The sequence below is a fragment of the Pygocentrus nattereri genome, chromosome 13, assembly GCF_015220715.1.
Source record: "Pygocentrus nattereri isolate fPygNat1 chromosome 13, fPygNat1.pri, whole genome shotgun sequence".
Taxonomy (NCBI): domain Eukaryota; kingdom Metazoa; phylum Chordata; class Actinopteri; order Characiformes; family Serrasalmidae; genus Pygocentrus; species Pygocentrus nattereri.
In genome coordinates this window covers 37,719,574-37,741,729 of record NC_051223.1, presented here as the reverse complement: position 1 = coordinate 37,741,729, position 22,156 = coordinate 37,719,574, and the positions used below count along the sequence as shown (strand labels likewise).

The following is a 22,156-nucleotide window of genomic DNA, read 5'->3' as shown; positions in this document are numbered from 1 at the left end:
TGATAATTAGCCGTCCAGGTTGGTGTAAGAAGGTGTTAACCTTAATCTTTTATGAATATTTATATCACAGATTAATGCGTGCTATAACTTACTGCTACAAAGCGTTAACCGTCATTACAAATAAATAACTACTATGTAAAAGTTAAGATCCCCTGAATAGACTATGATATTGAAAAAGCTTAATATAAAACCAACCACATCAACAGCTTCTTTGTGCATCACAGGCCACGTTCCCTCCGTGATATAATCCTGTCCCACTTTCTGAGAGCAGTATTTTTGAAATAGCATTTTTTTTTACATTATCTTTCTTTAAACTGCCGCTCAGTAATGGTTCTGAATGCGGTCCAGCAGTGACGTTGACCGCCCTAACATGGCGGCTCCGTTGACGTGCGTAGCTGGACCCAACGCGGCATCTGGATATGTACATCTATGGTCAGTGCCGCTTTCAGAGCTGCTGGAGGCGCAGGAGCTGCTGAAGGTGAGGATCTTCTACACCTCACACGCTCATACACTGAGCTTCATTGATCCTGAGAGACACGGATGGAGAGATGATCTCATTCTGAACACTCAGACTTTAATAACCTTCGCCGTTCACAGTCGTTCAAAGGGGTTTGGTGTGAAACGCTCTGCTCTAGAAAAACTTGGCGAGGCAGAAATCCCTGCTGGAAAACAGGCTATTAGAACCGTTAGGGTTAATATCTGATGGTGTTGCTTTCTATTGGGAATTGGCCTAATTTTGATCGCTAGAGACCACTAGGTGCCTGCAGGACGACTGTGGACCCCACTATGAAACCATCAAACGCATCTGCAATCAGAGCACCTGTTCAACCATTAGAGTCCTTTACACTGTGACATCAACCCATCAGTAGAACACAGAATACCATTGGAGACTGCTGGACACCAGCAGAACCTTTTAATGCTATGATTTCTTTCAGCAGTACTTTATTTTATTTGTTTTATTTATTAAACCAATTTTCAGAGTTTGTTTTCAGTTGATTTGAATGTACAACATTATAACATCATGACCACCTCCTTGTTTCTACGCTCATTGTCCATTTTTATCAGTTCCACTTACTATACTTTACTATACTGTACTGTACTGTACTTACTATACTTACATACCACCGCTAAGTGGGCCTAGGGGGCTGGTAGACGGAGTGAAGCAGCTTGTGTGCGGTGAGGAAAGCAGCTAGCCTGGAGATTCTTATTTTACAGTGGATGAAGGCAGTTCCCATGTATGCATTCATGCATCTTCTAAGCTGCTTATCTTCCTGGGTCGCAGGCGGTGCTGGAGCCTATCCCAGCAATCATTGGGCGTCAGTCTATCACATGACCCATACCATAAAATATAGTGGTTGGTTAGTGTAGTGGGTAAAACCTCTGCCTTCTACGCTGTAGACTGGGGTTCAATCCCCCACCTGGTCAAGCACCCTACACTACCAATAAGAGTCCTTGGGCAAGACTCCCTACACCACCTTCAGCACCTGTGTAAAATGATCAAATTGTATGTATCTCTGGATAAATGCTGTAAATATATATATTTTCTTGCTTTTCCCACTAAGTTTGTCATATTTCCTTTCTTCCTCTAGAAATGGATGAAGTTCTACTGTCCACCTTACTGCTCATGTTAAATTTGCTTCTGAACACATCACACTGCTGAAATCAGGAGGGATTGAATGTGAGGATATGGAGTCCAGAGGAAGCTCCAGCGCTCAGCAGACGTCGTCCGGCGCTGAACACACTAAGACGTCTCGCAGCCAAACGCAGAACAGCACAGGAACGAAGAGACCTCACAACTGCTCAGAGTGCGGGAAGAGTTTTAAATATTCAAGCCATCTCAAAGCCCACCAGCGCGTTCACACTGGAGAGAAACCGTATCTCTGCACAGAGTGTGGAAAGAGATTTATTAAGCTCTGTGAACTCAAAGTGCACCAGCGCGTTCACACCGGAGAGAGACCGTATTCCTGCTCTGAATGTGGGAGGAGTTTTACTCAGAAGTATGATTTCCAAACGCACCAGCGCATTCACACCGGGGAGAAACCGCATCAGTGCTCAGACTGTGGGAGGTATTTCAGAGAGAGTTGTACCCTGAAAAAACACCAGCGCTCTCACACAGGGGAGAAACCATACTGCTGCTCGGAGTGTGGGCGGAGCTTTAGAGACGGTTTTACCTTGAAATCACACCTGCGCATCCACACCGGAGAGAAACCGTATCACTGCTCGGACTGCGGGAAGAGCTTCGCTCTGAGAGGTTCTCTCCGAACACACCAGCGCATTCACACCGGGGAGAAACCGTATTACTGCTCGGACTGTGGCCGGAGCTACAGACATTTGGTTACCTTGAAGAAACACAAGTGTGTTGAGAGGACGGTGAAATACTCCTGACACGTTTCATGAGCAGCTTTTGGACATAATAATGGACGTAACCTGTGCTTTTGTTGAGTTGCTTCTGATGAAGGCAATTTCAGGAGTTTCGGACTTTCCATTTGTTTGGTTATGTGTGATTACATCTTGAACGACTTCCTTATTATTTTGGTTAATATGCACCAAATTTGAAGTTGGAGTGAAAAAATGACTGTTGAAGTTTTTCTACTCACCAGTTTGTAAACTGCTCGGTGCTCAGATAAATAACTGAGAGAGTCTGAGACCCTGTCTGTTTAAAAGGTTTAATTAATTCAACGATTTGCTTTCCACGTTGAAGCTCTCACTGCCTGCCAGTTGATGTAACTAGGACATTAATGATGTTCATGACTTGCATCAGAGGGACCCAACAGGTATCCTGTCTCCTGATTGTCTGTAAAGTCGAAGTCTCAAGTCTAGGCTGTATTTCTCGGCATGTACATCATAGAAGACCATTCCGAGTGAAGGACCCTTCGTCGACAGCCTAGAAATGCAGCCTACGTTCAGAGTGGTTTGGTTACCCACAATTCTTTGTGCACGAATGACCCCAAGGACTAAAAATAACAACACCTGGGAAAATGGCAGTTGGAGCAGAGCTTGTTTTAACATGTAAGTTGTTCACGTACTTGAATTCGTCTTCATCACCTTATAAAGTGTAAAATGATTGATTAATTAAAGCATTCATTTATACACCAATCAGGCAGAACGTTCAGACCACCTCCTCGTTTCTACGCTCACTGTCCATCTTATCAGCTCCACTTACTGTATAGCTGCACTTTGTAGTTCTACAGTTACAGACTGTAGTCCATCTGTTTCTCTGATACTCTGTTACCCAGTTCTTCAGTGGTCAGGACCCCCATGGACCCTCACAGAGCAGGTACTATTTGGGTGGTGGGTCATTCTCAGCACTGCAGTAACACTGACGTGGTGGTGGTGTGTTAGTGTGTGTTGTGCTGGTACAAGTGGATCAGACACAGCAGTGCTGCTGGAGTTTTTAAACACTGTGTCCACTCACTGTCCAATCTATTAGACACTCCTACCTTGTCGGTCCACCTTGTAGATGTAAAGTCAGAGGCGACAGCTCATCTGCTGCTGCACAGTTTGTGTTGGTCGTCCTTTAGTCCTTCATCAGTGGTCACAGGACGCTGCCCACAGGACGCTGCCCACAGGACGCTGATGGCTGGATATTTTTGGTTGGTGGACTATTCTCAGTCCAGCAGTGACACTGAGGTGTTTAAGAACTCCAGCAGCACTGATGTGTCTGATCCACTCAGACCAGCGCAACACACACTAACACACCATCACCACGTAAGTGTTACTGCAGTGCTGAGAATGACCCACCACCCAAACAGTACCTGCTCTGTGAGGGTCCATGGGGGTCCTGCCCACTGAAGAACAGGGTAACAGAGTATCAGAGAAACAGATGGACTACAGTCTGTAACTGTAGAACTACAGAGTGCAGCTATACAGTAAGTGGAGCTGATAAAGTGGACAATGAGTGTAGAAACGAGGAGGTGGTCGTAATGTTATGCCTGATCGGTGTATGTATCATGTGTTAATCAGAAGTATTTGTGTATATGTAGTTTATTATACATTTATTATCATAGCAACCAACACAACAGGCTCCATTTTCTCTCACCAGTTCCCTCACAAGTTTCGTGCCACACTTTCAAGAGGCAGGACCTTTCTGGCGACGTCACCACACCGCCTCGTTAGGACTGTTCCATTTGTGTGACCAGTAGGCAACTAAGGAGGAGTCTTCATAGGACAGTCCTACCGAGGATCCGCACAACCTCGGCTGCCGCCTCGGCTTTGTATCTTGTAGGTAACCAGGTGATATCCTCTCTCTCTCTTAGCCAACCACCTCCAAGAAACCCACCTGAGATCTTCTCTCCTAATTGTGTTTCAGAGGAACCCAACAGATACTCTCACTCCTAAATGACTACATCTTAAAGAAGCCAACGGACACCCTTTATCTTAACTCACCGTATCTAAGAAGAACCAAACATATATATGCTCTGATTGCTCACTGACCATAGTTCTGACCATTCACGATTGCTTTTATTGTCTGATCATTCAGTTAAATGCTCATATGAACTAACACCCATTCATAACTCAGGATGCGAGCGAGGCTTCTCGTCATATTGATGGATAAAAACAATGCACTCTGCTTCGATGCTGCGAGTCTCCAGTAGTGTTTCCGGTGTAAATGCCCTGCAGTCCAGGTGGAGGCAGTGTTTGTCTGTGATCTTCCAAACCCAATGCAGCGGAGAAGAAGAAGATCTGCTCAGCTGCCTGAGCCTCCTCATTTCTGATGGAGAGAGAAGCAGGAGCTGCAGTGCTGAAGGTGAGGCGATGCCCAGCACTACACAGTGTTAACAATATGATTTTTATTGATCCTTAGACAATTGATTAGAGAGAGAACAGTTTAAACCGTAGCATCGATAAAACACAAACCGCATCCAGCCAGTTTTGGTTGAAAATGTTTTCCTGTTTGGTTTGGCTTGGTTTGCTAGTGCTTTTTTTAGGATTCATGTGATGTAAATTAGGAAATACCTAAACAGATGTTTGTTTACTTTGGTAGTTAATGCTCTTATCTAAGTGTAGTTGTCGTATTACCTCATTACGTTCTTCACTGTCATGTGTGTGTGCACATAAAGCAGATGCTGTAAAACAAAGCATGAAAGTAACATTATATATAACATTACTTTCATGTTTTGGACGTTTCAGTAGAATGACCCACATACATATATACAGTACCTCACAAAAGTGAGTGCACCCCTCATATTTCTGCAAATATTTTAAATATTTTATTATATCTTTTCATGGAACGACACTATAGAAATGACACTTGGATATAACTTAAAGTGGTCAGTGTGCTGCTTGTATAGCAGTGCAGATTTACTGTCCTCTGAAAAGAACAACACACAGACATTAATGTCCAAATAGCTGGCAACACTAGTGAGTCCCATGAAAAGATATAATAAAATATTTACAGAAGTGTGAGGGGTGTACTCATATATACATATATATGTGTGTGTGTATGTGTGTGTGTACTAATATATACTTAATAAACAACTAATGTACATGTAAAATGCAAAGCAGAACAGAGTAATAATACACAGTTAGACCTGTGATGTGTACATGTAAGCAGCATCTTCCCTGCCTCAGCAAAAATGGTACTGAATGTTGTTTCACATCCAAATTTGCAGCACTCGTTTTCAAAAAGCCATCCTGAGGAAAAGCTTGCACCGCTGGAGTCCAGAGGAAGCTCCGGCGCTCAGCAGACGTCCTCCGGCCCTCTCCACACTAACAAGTCTCACAGTGAAACTCAGAGCACCACAGGAGCGAAGAGACCTCACGACTGCCCAGAGTGCGGGAAGAGTTTTCACTATCCGAGTCATCTCAAAACACACCGGCGTGTTCACACTGGAGAGAAACCGTTTCACTGCACAGAGTGTGGAAAGAGTTTTAACCAGCTGAATAGTCTCCAACTACACCAGCGCATTCACACCGGAGAGAAACCGTATCCCTGCTCGGAGTGCGGGAAGAGATTTACTCAACAGAGTGATCTCCAAATACACCAGCGCACCCACACAGGAGAGAAACCCTTTCACTGCTCCGAATGCGGGAAGAGATTCGGGGGCAGAAGCACACTTAGAAAACACCAGCGCATTCACACCGGAGAGAAACCATATCAGTGCTCAGAGTGTGGACAGAGTTTTACTCTGCAGAGTTCCCTCCACCGACACCAGCGCGTTCACACCGGAGAGAAACCGTACGAGTGCTCAGAGTGCGGGAAGAGGTTCATTCAACAGAGTGATCTCCACGTACACCAGCGCATTCACACCGGAGTGAAACCGTATGGCTGCTGGGAGTGCGGCAAGACTTTCGCTCTACACAGTAGCCTCCAGCGACACCAGCGCCTTCACACAGGGGAGAAACCGTATTACTGCTCGGAGTGTGGCCGGAGTTTTAGAGACAGCACTACCTTCAAAACCCACCAGCGCATCCACACCGGAGAGAAACCGTATCTGTGCTCAGAGTGCGGCAAGAGCTTCGCTCTGAAAAGTTCTCTCCGGTCACACCGGCGTATTCACACCGGAGAGAAACCGTATTACTGCTCAGAGTGTGAACAGAACTTCAGGCATTTGATTACCTTAAAGAAACACAAGTGCTCTGAGAGGAAGATGAAATACTCATGACACTTTATTAACCTGTGTTTTTGCTGATTTACTTTGCTACTGATGAAGGCAGCGGTTAATATAACAAAAGGTATTGACTTTGTTTGTGTGACTTTGATGAAGTGCGATTGTCTTTAAGAATTGTGTTGTTTTAGTTAGCAAATGTGCCAAATTTGATGTTGCAATGTGAAGTAAAAAAAAGCCCTGCATTACTTGTGCATCAGAGTAGGTTGTTTTTTAGTAGACCTGGGGACATCCTGCCCAACCAGAGAGAGAGGACAATTGTGATCGCTTCGACTCCCTGGCATGGATGGCTGTAGCATCACAGGGGATCAAACTCGCGACCTCTTGATGACAGGGCCAACGCCAAGACGGTTGCACCACTCAGCAGCCAGTATTCAAATTGTAAGTTAACATAGAAAGAGTGTCACAGTAACGAAACCTTGTCTGGTTGAAGACATATATATTGTGAAGGGACTCAACTGTCATCCTCTCTGAGGTCACTGTACATTAGCAGGACCAGAAGTACTTCAAAAGGACCAAACGTCCATCCTGTCTCTTCCTTACCTGTACATCAGAGCTCGCTTCTGGTACCAGCTACTTCGTTCTCCACTGCAGATATAATGCCCCCTCAATGTAGCTGCTCATCATGGTGATGCCACGTGAAACTGCCAAGACATGAAGGTGACAAACTTTGTTCAGATGAGGCTGAGGGCAGTGAGACAAAAGACTGCTGAACAAACAGGAGAGTTTGGGAAAAACTACATCAGAGTTCAGACAACGAGGCGATTCTGGTGCTCAAAAGCGGCACAAGAGGCTACGTTAACCTGGTAGCTAATGTTAGCAGACTTGTTTAGAGTAATGGTGGTGATTCTTTCTGATCAGTTAGCAGTCTGCACTTTTTCCATGTCACTATGGAATCGGCTCAGCTCTCTCGGAACCTCAACAGAGGTGATACTGAAAATAGCAGGTACCAGGTTTCCCTGATGGAGAACCAGAAAAAGGAGTGTGGAGTCGAGTCAAGCTAAGCTGGTACCATGCGGTCGAAAAGTGGCCTAACAGATGCCCTCTCTCCTTGGGCACTGTTCATCAGCTGACCCAACAGGTGTCGCGTCTCCTGACCGAATGTACATCAGACAGACCCAACAAGACCCCTTACTCTGCGCAGCTTTGTGTTTCCCTAGTCTGTGTTCAGACTGCAGGTGAATCAGATTCATTTACTAAATCAGGTCTTTTGAGGCGACTGTCCACACTGTTAACTGCAAGTGATCAGATCAGATGTGTGTGCATCTGTAATCAGAACACCATTAGAGTCCTTTACACTGCGATATTGACCCATCAGGAAAACACAGAACATCGTTGGAGCCTACTGGACACCAGCAGGAACCAGCAGAACCTTTTAATGGGTTCTATGATTAATTTTCAGCAGGACTGTTTTCCTGATGGGTTGATATCACAGTGTAAAGGACTCTAATGGTTTAACAGGTGTTCTGATTCCAGATGCATTTGATGGTTTACTAATGGGATCTAAAGGTGTCCTACAGGAAACTAGTGATCTCTTATGGGAATCCTTAAGCCAACTCCCTTTTAGAAACAAAACCATCAGGTTTTAATCCTAATGGTTCTATTGTTCTTTTTTTCAGCAGGGACAGAATACCATTAGTGACCATTTGTCACAACCAGGAATCAGCAGAACCTTTTAGTGGGTTCTGTGGTTTTCTTTTTTTTCAGATTAATGAATTAATGTGTTTTAGTCTAATTTAACATATTGTTTCTGGTGTAATACAGATGTGTGAAAGCTTGTATTGATTATTTCTAATGGCTGTGGAAGCTGATGTGAATGAGTGGGATAAAAAAACTCACTCGTGAAGCTCCTGCTGTCCAGGAGGAGGCGCAGTTTCTGTAACTGTGCTTCTCCAACCCTTGTAAAGCAGAGAAGAAGGTCTTACCATCTGCCAGAGCTTCCACAGTGCTGCTGGAAGAGCAGGAGCTCCTGAAGGTGAGGATCTTCTACACCTCACATTCTCGTACACAGAGTTCCTGGTACACTCTCAGAGGAATGGATGGAGAGATCACTTTAAACTGTAGGTGGAATATATGTAAACCAACTCAGAAGTGGCTTTCATAAAGACTTTTTGGTCACAAATATTATGTCCCTCTGTGGTTTGGTGTCTCTGTGCTCTTTTAACCTGTTGCTCTGCTGAAAAACAACACATTAGAAACCAATGCATGTTTCTGTTGGTTCCTGGTGGTTCTGTAATGACTTTTGGGTTGTTTGAGTTGATATCACAGTGCAAAGGACTCTAATGGTTTAACAGGTGTTCTGATTCCAGATGTATCTGAGGGTTTCCTAATGGGACTTAAAGGTGTCCTACAGGTAACTGTTGGTCTCTAATGGTAACCATTAGTCCAATTCTCATTAGAAAACAAAATCATCCAGTTCTAATGCTTCTAAGAGGTTCTACAGATCTTTTTTCAGAAGGGTGGACCAGAAGCTTATCCTATCCCTGCTGATGTTTCTGCTTTCTAATGGGAAATGGCTTAATACCTAAAAGAATTGAGGATTGCATTGTTATGAAACCAGCTAATGGCCAGAAACACCCCTAATGGACAGATATATGAATATGTACAAAGATTATTATTAAGGAATTAAGTGTAGTCGCTTGAGGCGGCTGCAGTTGCATGAAGGTAGTAGATAGAAGCTGTTCTTTAGTCTGGTGTTTTGGGCTCTGGCGCTCCTGTAAGGCTTCCCAGATGGTAGATGAACCAGGCTGAGATGATGCTGCTGGCTCTCCTTGGGAATCTCATGCTAGGTATCCTGTATGGATGGCAGAGCAGCTCTGATGATGAATTGTCTCATCCCCGCCTGGAGCTCCTCTGGGGTGCAGTGCAGCTGCAAAACCAGGCAGTGATGCATCTAATCACTGTGTTCTCCACTGTGGATCTGTAGAAACTGTTGAGGAGCTGGGGGGCAGGTTAAACCTCCTTAACCTCCAGGAGTTTGCAAGCATGTCCCAGGATACATCTAAACTGAGTTTGGTCCATAGCTGAAGAGAGGCCCCATCAAATCACTCGACTGGAATTTTTTTAAATTACTGAAATACTCAATAATATTGTCAATATTAAACGGACATTAACTTACTTTATGATGAAAATCGTCTCCTGTAAAGTTACCGTTTTGGAGATTGGAGGGAGGCTGTGTTCTGACAGCAGCGATGTACCTCTGAACATCAGTGATGTAACCTTTTTATAAATTGATACTATTGTTACTATTTTAAGTTATGCAATTTATATTTGTATGTGTGATTTTGTATAAGATTGTGTGATTAATGTTTTGTCTTCAGTTTCTTGTAAATATACGCTCGTTCTAAAATTCTGAAATTGATGCCCCGTTCCGAAAAAGTTGGGAGTACCATAGAGTCATACTATCGAATCAAAACACTATTGATTTCTATTAGAGTCGGCAGATTTTTCTAAATTGTCAGTTAAACTATGTTATATAACTATGTGTAAACTGTTGATCCAGTGCACAAATAAATGTTACTCTCGGATTATACTTGTAACTTGTAGATCCCTGATATCTCCTAACCGATTGTACCTCAGAGGCTCCCAAAAGATCTAGCCTTCCTCTGTCCTTCCTCCTACATTTTATAAAAGATGGTTCTTCATGGGTTTTTTAGTAAAGACAGTGTTTCTATATAGAATCATGAGCACTCCAAGAACCTTTTGCAAGCTTTATATATCAACACACACACGAATCAGGCATAAGATCCTTGTTCCACCTCCATCTTATCAGCTCCACTTACTGTATAGCTGCACTTTGTAGTTCTACAGTTACAGACTGTAGTCCATCTGTTTCTCTGATACTCTGTTACCCTGTTCTTCAGTGGTCAGGACCCCCATGGATCCTCACAGAGCAGGTACTATTTGGGTGGTGGGTCATTCTCAGCACTGCAGTGACATTGACGTGGTGGTGGTGTGTTAGTGTGTGCTGTGCTGGTCTGAGTGGATCAGTGCTGCAGGAGTTTTAAACACCTCAGTGTCGCTGCTGGACTGAGAATAGTCCACCAACCATAAATATCCAGCCAACAGCGTCCTGTGGGCAATGTCCTGTGACCACTGATGAAGGACTAGAGGATGACCAACACAAACTGTGCAGCAGCAGATGAGCTGTCGTCTCTGACTTTACATCTACAAGGCGGACCGACAAGCTAGGAGTGTCTAATAGAGTGGACAGTGAGTGGACAGTGTTTAAAATCTCCAGCAGCACTGCTGAATCTGATCCACTCGCACCAGCAAATATTTTGGTTGCACACCTTCACTTGGAGAATTGAAGAATGTTGTGAATGAGCACCCATATTTTTACTTTGATTGCATTTCTTGTTGCCAGAGTGCCCAATAACTGCCCTGTAGATGGACCATAATCATGTGGTTCCAGTGTGAGTCCTCCTGCAGCCCATGTGGAGGCGCTGTGGTTCACCCACTGCTATTGAGCAGAGAAGAAGACCAGCGCAAGCTTCCATAGAGGTGCTGGAGGAGCAGGAGCTGCTGAAGGTGAGGATCTTCTACACCTCACACTCACACACTGAGTCATTATTGATCCTGAGGGAAAAGCTTAGGAAGATCCTAAAGAGGAAGAACAGTGCTCATCACTGTAAAGCTAAGCTGGAGATTTGCATGAACAGGAAGATGATGATGATGATGATGATGAATAAAATTAATAGCTTTGTTTTCACAGCATCAGTTTGTCATCTACACTCAGCAAAAAGGTTTCTTTGGCTTGTAACAACAGTGGAACCTTCTTGAGGCTGCATAGAACCATCTGCAACACATTCTGCATCCGTCTGACGAACCCTTTCATGATGCGCAGAAGCATTTAATCATGCACATGGTTCATTAAATGTTCATGGTTCTTTATAGAACCATTTTCTTTACTAAAGAACCCTTGAAGGTGGTGTCCTCTCCCAATATTGTGATGGATAAACAGTAGAGAGATGGAGGCTGGCAGGTTAGGAGCTGCGAGGAGCGGCAGTCACGGTTTTCCACTCTGGGTGATGAGAACTTTCACAGCGTGGTGGGCAAAACTCTTCTGGAAGAAGCTGATTAATGTCTCACTCTCCCAACAGCGTACTGACCAGGCCACTGGGGCCAGAGCTCATGGGCCTCTGACTGCCAGGTGCTCTTGGAAAGTAGTTGAGGGGGGTCAAGAGGGTGGCCCAAATACTTGGCACCATGACCTGCAGATACAAAACATTAATCAAACAGAAAGCCACTGAATATGTACAAACGACTAAATAATAAAGTGAAGAATTGTTTCTCTGCTGTTCGGCACATTTAGTGATGTATCAATAATAGGATTTTCTTGTTTTATACCAAATCAAATGTTGGCTGTGATGGGCCAGATCACAGCTTGGCAAACTCCACAGTATATTACACATTACCACATTAACAAGCCTCGTTCTGTTTGTTTCTTAAAGCAAAAGAAAACCTTTAGCCAGTGTTGCTCAAAGTGAGATAAACGGTTTAATCTTTTGTTTTATGCTTTAGTAGTGGCATGTGGGGTAAAGGAAATTTCACGACTGGACTTGTTGCACAGGTGGCGTCCGATCAGTCCGATCAGCTTTAGATCTAAAGCTTTAAAGATCAATTGATCTAAAGCTTTTCTGAACATACACTGTACTTAGTTTGATGTCGCACTTCGATTGCATTTCATTCTTTTTCTCCCCCCCCCCCCCCCCCCCCCCCCTCAGGAACATCCTGTTCAAAGTCTTCTCCTGCTCCTGGTGCCAATGTTCCTCCACAGTTCATGTTTACTTCTACTAAAGCATCCAGAGATGCCACCAAGATAATCACACCACACGGCTGAAATGAGGAGAGATTGAACGTGAGAATATGGCATCCAGAAGAAGCTCCAGTTCTCCACAGAAGTCTCCTGCTGCTAGAAAGAAGCGGCGTCATCCGTGTTCAGAGTGCGGGAAGAGTTTTACAAGACACAGTAGTCTCCAAGTGCACCAGCGCATCCACACAGGAGAGAAACCGTATTACTGCTCAGAGTGCGGGAGGAGTTTTAACCGACAGAGCCATCTCCAAAAACACCTGCGCATTCACACCGGAGAGAAACCGTATTACTGCTCCAAGTGTGGGAAGAGTTTCAGAAACATAAGTACCCTCAAAACTCACCAGCTGATTCACACAGGAGAGAAACCATGTCACTGCTCGGAGTGCGGGAAGAGTTTTAGAAACATAGGTACTCTTAAAACACACCGGCGCATTCACACAGGAGAGAAACCGTATTACTGCTCGGAGTGCGGGAAGAGCTTCAGAAACAGCGGCACCCTCAAAAAACACCAGCCTATTCACACCGGAGAGAAACCGTATCAGTGCTCAGAATGCGGGAAGAGTTTTACTCTACAGAGTCACCTCCAGACGCACCAGCGCATTCACACCGGAGAGAAACCGTATTACTGCTCAGAGTGCGGGAAGAGCTTCAGGCATTCAAATACTTTAAAGTCACACAAGTGCGCTAAGAATGGAGGCGGAAACTGATGAAACATTAATTTCACCACCAGGTCTTAGGGGTCTCTGTGTCCTGCAGTTCAGGAGAGCTTAACTGGACCTGCTCCCTCTGGGTCGGAAGGATTGCCTTTGCTCTGCCGCTGTTCCTCAAAGTGAAATGTAAAAGACATTGTAGGTGTCTTTTAGCTGAACATTAGAGGGACCCAAGAGATCTTCTGTCTTATTTGACTGTAACCCACTACAGTACCAACACGTTATGTCCCCAGCCGACTGAACTGGTAGATATTCTCCCTCCTCACTGTCTGTTCATCAGAGGGACCCAACGGTTATCCTATCTGCTACACACATGTACAATAGAGAGCACCGAATAGAAGCACCGTCTCCTGGCTGAGTGTAAGTTCGAGGGATGTTGCCACTCCTATCTGAATGTATCAGGTGTTTGTATAATGTATAGGTGGTTGGATAGTGTAGTGGGTAACACCTCTGCCTTCTACACTCCAGACTGGGGTTCAATCCCATGTTTGGACAAGCACCCTACACTATACCAATAAGAGTCCTTGGGCAAGACTCCTAACACTACTTGCGCCTACCTGTGTAAACTGATCAAATTGTAATTGCCTTGGTAATTGGTTAGCGTTACCGCTACTGACTGCTGATTGGTTAGTGTTACCGCTACTGACTGCTGATTGGTTAGCGTTACTGCTACTGACTGCTGATTGGTTAGCATTACTGCTAATTGGTTAGCGTTACCGCTACTGACTGCTACTGACTGCTGATTGGTTAGCGGTACTGCTACTGACTGCTGATTGGTTAGCATTACTGCTACTGAGTGCTGATTGGTTGGCGTTACTGCTACTGAGTGCTGATTGGTTGGCGTTACTGCTACTGAGTGCTGATTGGTTGGCGTTACTGCTACTGACTGCTGATTGGTTGGCGTTACTGCTACTGAGTGCAACAAATGTATCAGCAAACATAAAACGATGAAAGCAAAAATCGGCAAAATGAGTAATACATTTATATCAATTTGAAAAATTAAATTTGATTTAACTGTCATTATTTGTATCGTTATGATATTTAACATTTTGCTTGTGAATTTTGCCATTTTATATGAAGCTTTTGGCACAAAATGAACTCAGTGGTGATTCTGGATCTGCAGTCCAACCTTCCACACTCACAGTGGAGAGAAACCGGAGCAGATCTTTACAGCACTGTGTTTTAGGTGATCGCCTTCTGAAGGTGAAGTAAGCGTTTGAGAGCTGTTGTTTTCAGCTGATGGTGTTTCTTAGATGAAGAAAAGTAAATATGACAAGAATATTATATTATTATTAATAATAACAATAATAATAATAATAATAACAATAATAATCATTCTGAATAAGAGAATCAGGAGCTGCATACCTTTAAATGAACACGGCTCTAGTTCATCTGTAGAGCGTTTCTGTGTGAAATATTGAGGCGGACTCGTATTTTGACACCGCTCTTCCTGGCGAGGCCGAGTCAGTGGCTCATGGCGAGAAGGCTGGGAGAAGCGAGAGCTGCTCAGATGTGAGGTGGAGGAGAAAAGCTGCAGGTTGAGCCGCTAAACTGCGGAGAAACGAGGTGTTTAGTCTCTAAACTGTGTTTGTGTGATTCGTCCTCCGCGCGTTCCTCTGTTTTGTCTCCCGTTTGAAGCTGTAATGCCAGTTAGCGAAAAGGTTTACTGAGAATGCGCTCTGTCTGCACTGTAGCAGTTCTAGCTAATGTCAGTTAGCGCTTTTACATCGATGGGAGGTAGAACGGTTCTGTTGTCTGACTGTATAAACCAGAAACACACAAATACAGACGCCCCGTTCTCTGTTGTTCTCTGTCTGAGGCGATACGTCTGCGCGTCCGCCATGTTGGAGCGGTCAAGGTCCTCTTGTAAACAGATGCTCAGTACAGAGAGATGATTGGTTCTCCTGATGAAATCGGCCCTAGTTTCATTATTACTGAACCGATTTTCACCTAATTTGTTTTGTTGTAATGTTTAGACCTAGACTGCAGTCCCTAGCTTTTATTTTTACTTGATTAAATTGATTATAAACTAATCAAACCACGTTCATCGTCACCTCACATTTACACAGGTGCGAAGGTGAGTGAAAATGTTAGGTTACCATTCCAATGTACAGTGATGTAGCTAAGAAAATAAAAGCTATTATATTTACAGTTGTTCACATTTCCATATATGCATATACACACACAAACATATATACACCTTCCTCAGCTCTCCGACGCAGGGACATCCGGGCTTGTTTAAGGCTTTGTTTCTTGAGGAGCACGTTTGTTCAGATTGCGTCGTCCTAGAGAGAATTATTAGAGGATATTCGGGGCCTCTTTCTAATGAATCTCCCTGTAGTTTGCCTATTCAGCGCTCCAGTAGAAACACAATCCCACACGCATCAGCAAATCCATCAGTCTGAATCACTGAATGCTCATAAAAAAGCGATAGACTCCCAAAACACAGTAAGAAGGACGAGGCTGAAGTTGACTTCCTGTTCTCCAGCTTCTTGTTTGAATTTTCTGGTTCCAGCTTAAATGGTGCAGCAGTTACATTCTTGTGCCTCAGGCTGCACCTTTTAAGGTGGAATACTTCAATTTATAGGCGAAGGTGATAATATATTGGGAATATTTATATGAAATAAGGAATACTGAAACGTACTGACAGTTACCACTCAGCTAATTACTGTCATTATGAATAACTGGATATAACTACTTCACATAAAGTTAAGATCCTCTGTGTAGTCTATAAAATGAGAAAAAAAATCAGACCAATGAGTTCTCTGCTTCACCTACCACACAGTCGTATCCGCACAAAAACATTATGAACAATAAACATGTATTGCAAAAAAGTGTTTTGTAAACGTCACTACTTATTCAAAATTGCTACGCCACAGGTCTTAAATTCATGACCTGCCAGCGACCAGTGACTCTAGGCGGGTGAGGGGCAAAAAAAGGATTTTATTGCAGAAAATCTTCTGTTGGAAACATACAATCGTCTTATTGCACTGTCAAACTGTGTTCGTTTTCTCCTACAGAAACAAATGTTGGCCTGTTCCAAGTCATCATCACCTGTGCGGTTTAAATTTTCCTCTACAAACACTGGAAATGCATCACAGTGATAAACTGTGAGAATATGGAATCCATAAGAAGCTCCAGCTCTCAGGAAACATCTCCTGGTCCTCACCACACAAACATTCCCCACAAGAACATTCCCCACAACCATCTGCAGGAAAGTTCACAAAAGAAAACACATCGCTGCTCAGAGTGCGGGAAGAGTTTCCCTAAACCGTCGACCCTGCAGCTACACCAGCGCGTTCACACAGGAGAGAAACCGTTCCAGTGCCCGGAATGCGGGAAGAATTTTTCTACGTCAAGTAGCCTCCAAACACATCGTCGCATTCACACAGGAGAGAAACCGTATCAGTGTACAGAGTGTGGTAGGACTTTTAATCGACAGCATCATCTTCAAGTTCACCAGAATGTTCACACCAGAGAGAAACCACATTGCTGTTCGGAGTGTGGAAAGAGTTTCACTCATCGGCACATTCTCCAAACACACCAGCGCATTCACACTGGAGAGAAACCGCATCAGTGCTCAGAGTGTGGGAAGAGTTTTAACCAGCTGGGTCATCTCCAAACACACCAGCGCATTCACACTGGAGAGAAACCACATCAGTGCTCAGAGTGTGGGAAGAGGTTCAATGAAGTAGGTCCTCTTCTGGCACACCAGCGGGTTCACACCGGAGAGAGACCGTATTCCTGTTCGGACTGTGGGAAGACGTTTACTGTGCTGGGTCATCTCAGACGACACCAGCGCATTCACACCGGAGAAAAACCGTACTTCTGCTCGGAGTGTGGGCGGAGCTTCAGGCATACGAGTACTTTAAATGAACATGAGTGCACTACGGGGGAGAAGCGGTATCACTGTCCGGTGTGTGGGAAAGGTTTTACACAGATGGGTGGTCTCCAACGACACCGGCTTATTCACACCGGAGAAAAACCGTATCACTGTTCTGAGTGTGGCAAGAGCTTCAGGCATTCGAGTACTTTAAAGAGGCACAAATCTACTGCGGTGTGTTCAAGTAATGATGTTGACATGTTAATTCTAAGTTAAATATTCTACAGAATTTAATCATTGGTTTGGTCTGTAAGGACTCTTATTGTGAAGGCAGGTTTAACCTGCTGGCTGTGTTGATGCAAGTCAGAAAGAACGGAGTGGTCCATCAAGAAATGACTGAAGTGCCTTGAGCAAAGCAGTTAACCCCTAACTGCTGCCCGGGCGCCATGAATAGGGCTGCCCACTGCTCCAGGCAGGTGTGCATGTATGTGGATGTTTCACTGCACAGATGGGTCAAATGTGGAGGTCTAATTCATTTGTGTTCAAGCACAGTTGGCCCGTGCTTCTGAATTCCCTTGTTCAGCACTTAAACTCTTACTACATTTACAGCATTTGGCTGACGCTGTTATCCAGAGCGACTTACAATTCGATCATTTTACACAGGTAGGCCAAGGTGGTGTTAGGAGTCTTGCCCAAGGACCCTTATTGGTATAGTGTAGGGTGCTTGCCCTGGTGGGGGAGTGAACCCCAGTCTACAGCGTAGAAGGCAGAGGTGTTAACCACTACACTATCCAACCTACTAGAGAAACTCACCAGCTTGGTTGTTTTGGTTTCTCTTGTTGTCTAAATTGAATTCGCTGATTGTTTAAATGTTATCTGTGTACCATGGATTTTGTGTTTCAGCCATACACTGACGTGCTGTCATTAAAAGGCTACAGTACTGTTACCGTTAAGATGTGTTGTGGCCTTAAATTAGCTCAATAATGCAGACTGACAGCTCAAAGATTACGACTTTTGATTTGGGACACGACTTGAGACTCACCTGTACTGACTTGGGACTCGAATCGAGACTCACCTGTACTGACTTGGGACGCGAATCGAGACTCGACTGTCTTGACTTGGCACTTGACTCTGGACTTGAGTGTCAAGGCTTACTTGTTTCCTGCAACTGACTTGTTCCCACCTGCGGAGAAGACCCCGCTTATGTATAACATAGCTGGAACACCTGACGTCCAAAATGCACTCATAATTTCTATTGAACATTGTAGATCAATACATCAGCTGAATGTACCAAGGTGCATGGCAAGTCTCTAATCACTACGCAACAGACAGAGGAACGTAACCTGGTGGCCATTAGGTCATATGCAGAGTTTAATCAACAGTTAGCAAAGTCAGTAATTCATAACTTTTAAGCTTTATTGTCACGGGACAAACTACACAGGCTAAGCGTTGGCTAACAAGCATGTTTGAACTTCAGCTGTAACCTACAGACTCATCAGAAGCAACATGATGTTTGAAACGGTCAGTTGTAGCGTAACTTTTAAAAAAGGGTTATTTAGTAAAGACAGTTGCTCCGTGTAGAACCATGAACACTCAAAACATTTGGGTGCTTAAATGGTTCTTTGCATTGTTAAATAGTTTTAATAAGAAACAGGCAAATCCGGCCAATAAATAAAATTAAAACAATAAAACGTCGATGCAAACCTCTTTTTACAAATATCTGCACAAATATCCTACCGAAATTTGAAAATGAAATGAAATACCTACATTTGCAATTTCGTTTTTCATATAAGCATGAGCCGTTTGTGACAAAAATAAAAATACATTTTAAACGGCTATTTGTCATTTCATTTTAGTCGTTATTCTGGCATTTCATGGCCAAATCTAAAACGAAAAAGCTAACAGAGGAAAGAAAATCCAAGCTTCACTTTGGCTTTGCCCTTCATGAAATGCGTAATAGGTGTCGAAACTAAAATCACAATGCAGTGTTTACGTACTTATTTCTTTTCATAGCAATCGACTGCATATCTGACAAACTGAAAATAAAAATGCAAAAGTGATAAATCGACAGCAAAGTGACGGTTTGTGATTCGTTTTTCGGCATTGACGCGCTTTCAACAAGGTGTTGGAAACATTCCTCAAAGATTCTGGTTGGTTATTTGAGTTCCTGTTGTCTTTCCATCATCTGGAACCAGTCTGCCCATTCTCCTCTGACCACTCACATCAACAAGGCATTTTCGTCCACACAACTGACCGCGCACTGGATATTTCCTCTTTTTCAGACCGTTCTCTGTAAACTCTAGAGATGGTTGTGCATGAAAATCCCAGCAGATCAGCAGTTTCTGAAATACTCAGACCAGCCCGTCTGGCACCAACAACCACATCACGTTCAAAGTCACTTAAATCCCCTTTCTTCCCCGTTCTGATGCTCGGTCTGCACTTCAGCAAGTTGTCTTGACCACCTCTACGTGCCTAAGTGCACTGAGTTGCGGCCGTGTGATTGGCTGATTAGCTATTTGTGTTAACAAGCAACCGTCCCTAATAAAGTGGCTGGCGAGTGTATATTAGCATGTCCGGCTAGGCGCCCTCCCACCTTCTACACTGCACCAACCAACAGCAATCACTCAGTATCCTGGTCACTTGTGTTCAGAGATTAAACACCAGCACATCCACTCGAGCAGCGGGCAGTCTGCTGGGCAGTCTGTTGGTTTTTTGTCCAGTATCGTTGAAACAGCTGCCTGTGTCTGTTTGAGTTCTCTTTTTAGCTGTAAATACTGTCAAAATATTTATTAATTAAAAAAGTCCTGAACATAAACGTTCTCGTCTGAGTCGTGCTCCACAACAGTGGTACATTGGCTTTTGTTTGTAGGACAGATGGCAGAAGTAAAAGAGCAGAACCTGAAAATAAACCTCCAAACCAAAGATGGATCAGCTCTAGTACTAGAACCTTTCACGCTGTTCTACACTCTTCAAAAAAACAACGATTTGGCGAGGGTTATTTAGTAAAGGCAATAATTCTGTAAAGAACCATGAACACTCAAAGCTCCATTTGCAGGCTCAACAGATTCTTTGCATGGTGAAATCAATCTTCAGATGAATGAATATGTTGAGTATGGTTCTATATAGAACCTTTTGGAAGAGTACCAAAAAGGTTCTTCTACTGTTACAAGTACCCTTTTTAAAAAGTTCTATACAGAACCATATGCAACACGTTCTCCATCAATCTGAAGAACCATTTCACCATGCAGAGAACCCTTCAAGCATGAGAATTAGAGTCATTGTCTCTGTTTCTGTAACTGGTTCTTTAAAGTAGAGAAGAAGATCAGAGGCAGGAGCAGATCTGAAGGTAATGAGCTGAAATTTCCTCACTACTAAATATTCCACAGTCAACTGTCAGTGGGATTATAACAAAGTGGAAGCGATTGGGAACGACAGTAACTCAGCCACGAAGTGGTCGGCAACGTATAATGACAGAGGTCGTGCGCAGAGGTCACCAACTTTCTGCAGAGTCAATCACTACAGACCTCTAAACTTCATGTGGCCTTCAGATCAGCTCAAGAACAGCATAGAGAGCTTCATGGAATGGGTTTCCATGGTGCATCCAAGCCAGAGCAGTGGAGACGTGTTCTCTGGAGTGACTAATCACGCTTCTCCATCTGACTGCATTGTACCAAGTGTAAAGTTTGGTGGAGGGGGGATTATGGTGTGGGGTTGTTGAATGTGGCAAAAGATTTAGGGTGATCTCCAAAAACACCGGACCGTATGACTGCTCAGAGTGCGGGTCACGCTTTCATCGACAGAGTAACCTCAAAATACATCAGCGCATTCACACAGGAGAGAGACCGTATCACTGTTCAGACTCCAGGAGGAGTTTTACGGTACAGAACACCACCGTGTTCATACCAGAGAGAAACCGTATTACTGCTCTGACTGTGGAAGGAGTTTTAGAGACAGCGCCACCTTCAGGAAACACCAGCGCGTTCACACGGGACAGAAACCGTATCACTGCTCAGAGTGTGGAAAGAGTTTCGCCCTGAAAAGTTCCCTCCAAACACACCAGCTCACTCACACTGGAGAGAAACCGCATTACTGCTTAGAGTGTGGGCGGAGCTTCAGACATTTGAGTACTTTTAGGAGACATAAGTGCTCTGAGAGGACGATGAAATACTCACGACTCTTGATTTTCATTGAAAATGTTAACCGAGGTGAGTAGAGTAGCCTAGGTACTTTATTACCCCCTTTTACCCTGTTCTTCAGTGGTCAGGACCCCTATGGACCCCCACAGAGCAGGTACTATTTGGGTGGTGGGTCATTCTCAGCCCTGCAGTAACACTGATGTGGATCAGGCACAGCAGTGCTGCTGGAGTTTTTAAACACCTCAGTGTCACTGCTGGACTGAGAATAGTCCACCAACCAAAAATATCCAGTCAACAGCGTCCTGTGACCACTGTGAAGGACTAGAGAATGACCAACACAAACTGTGCAGCAGCAGATGAGCTGTCGTCTCTGACTTTACATCTACAAGGTGGACCGACAAGGTAGGAGTGTCTAATAGAGTGGACAGTGAGTGGACACAGTGTTTAAAATCTCCAGCAGCACTGCTGTGTCTGATCCACTCGCACCAGCAAATATTTTGGTTGCACACCTTCACTTGGAGAATTGAAGAATGTTGTGAATGAGCACCCATATTTTTACTTTGATTGCATTTCTTGTTGCCAGAGTGCCCAATAACTGCCCTGTAGATGGACCATAATCACGTGGTTCCAGTGTGAGTCCTCCTGCAGCCCATGTGGAGGCGCTGTGGTTCACCCACTGCTATTGAGCAGAGAAGAAGACCAGCGCAAGCTTCCACAGAGATGCTGGAGGAGCAGGAGCTGCTGAAGGTGAGGATCTTCTACACCTCACACTCACACACTGAGTCATTATTGATCCTGAGGGAAAAGGTTAGGAAGATCCTAAAGAGGAAGAACAGTGCTCATCACTGTAAAGCTAAGCTGGAGATTTGCATGGACAGGAGGAAGATGATGATGATGATGATGATGAAGAATAAAATTAATAGCTTTGTTTTCACAGCATCAGTTTGTCATCTACACTCAGCAAAAAGGTTTCTTTGGCTTGTAACAACAGTGGAACCTTCTTGAGGCTGCATAGAACCATCTGCAACACATTCTGCATCAGTCTGACGAACCCTTTCATGATG

General features: G+C 44.1%; 1 protein-coding gene and 1 pseudogene across 1 annotated transcript in view; both read left to right on the top strand.

Annotated features, from left to right (window-relative positions):
- Nucleotides 1-406: 406 nt before the first annotated feature.
- LOC108442035 lies at nucleotides 407-21,221 on the top strand (annotated as a pseudogene).
- Nucleotides 13,144-22,156, top strand: part of LOC108442028 (zinc finger protein 850-like) — a 41,106-nt gene continuing 32,093 nt past the window's right edge. Inside the window, exon 1 of the mRNA XM_037543898.1 lies at nucleotides 13,144-13,493. The gene's annotated coding sequence lies outside the window, so the exon portion shown is untranslated. The remainder of the gene's footprint in view (nucleotides 13,494-22,156) is intronic.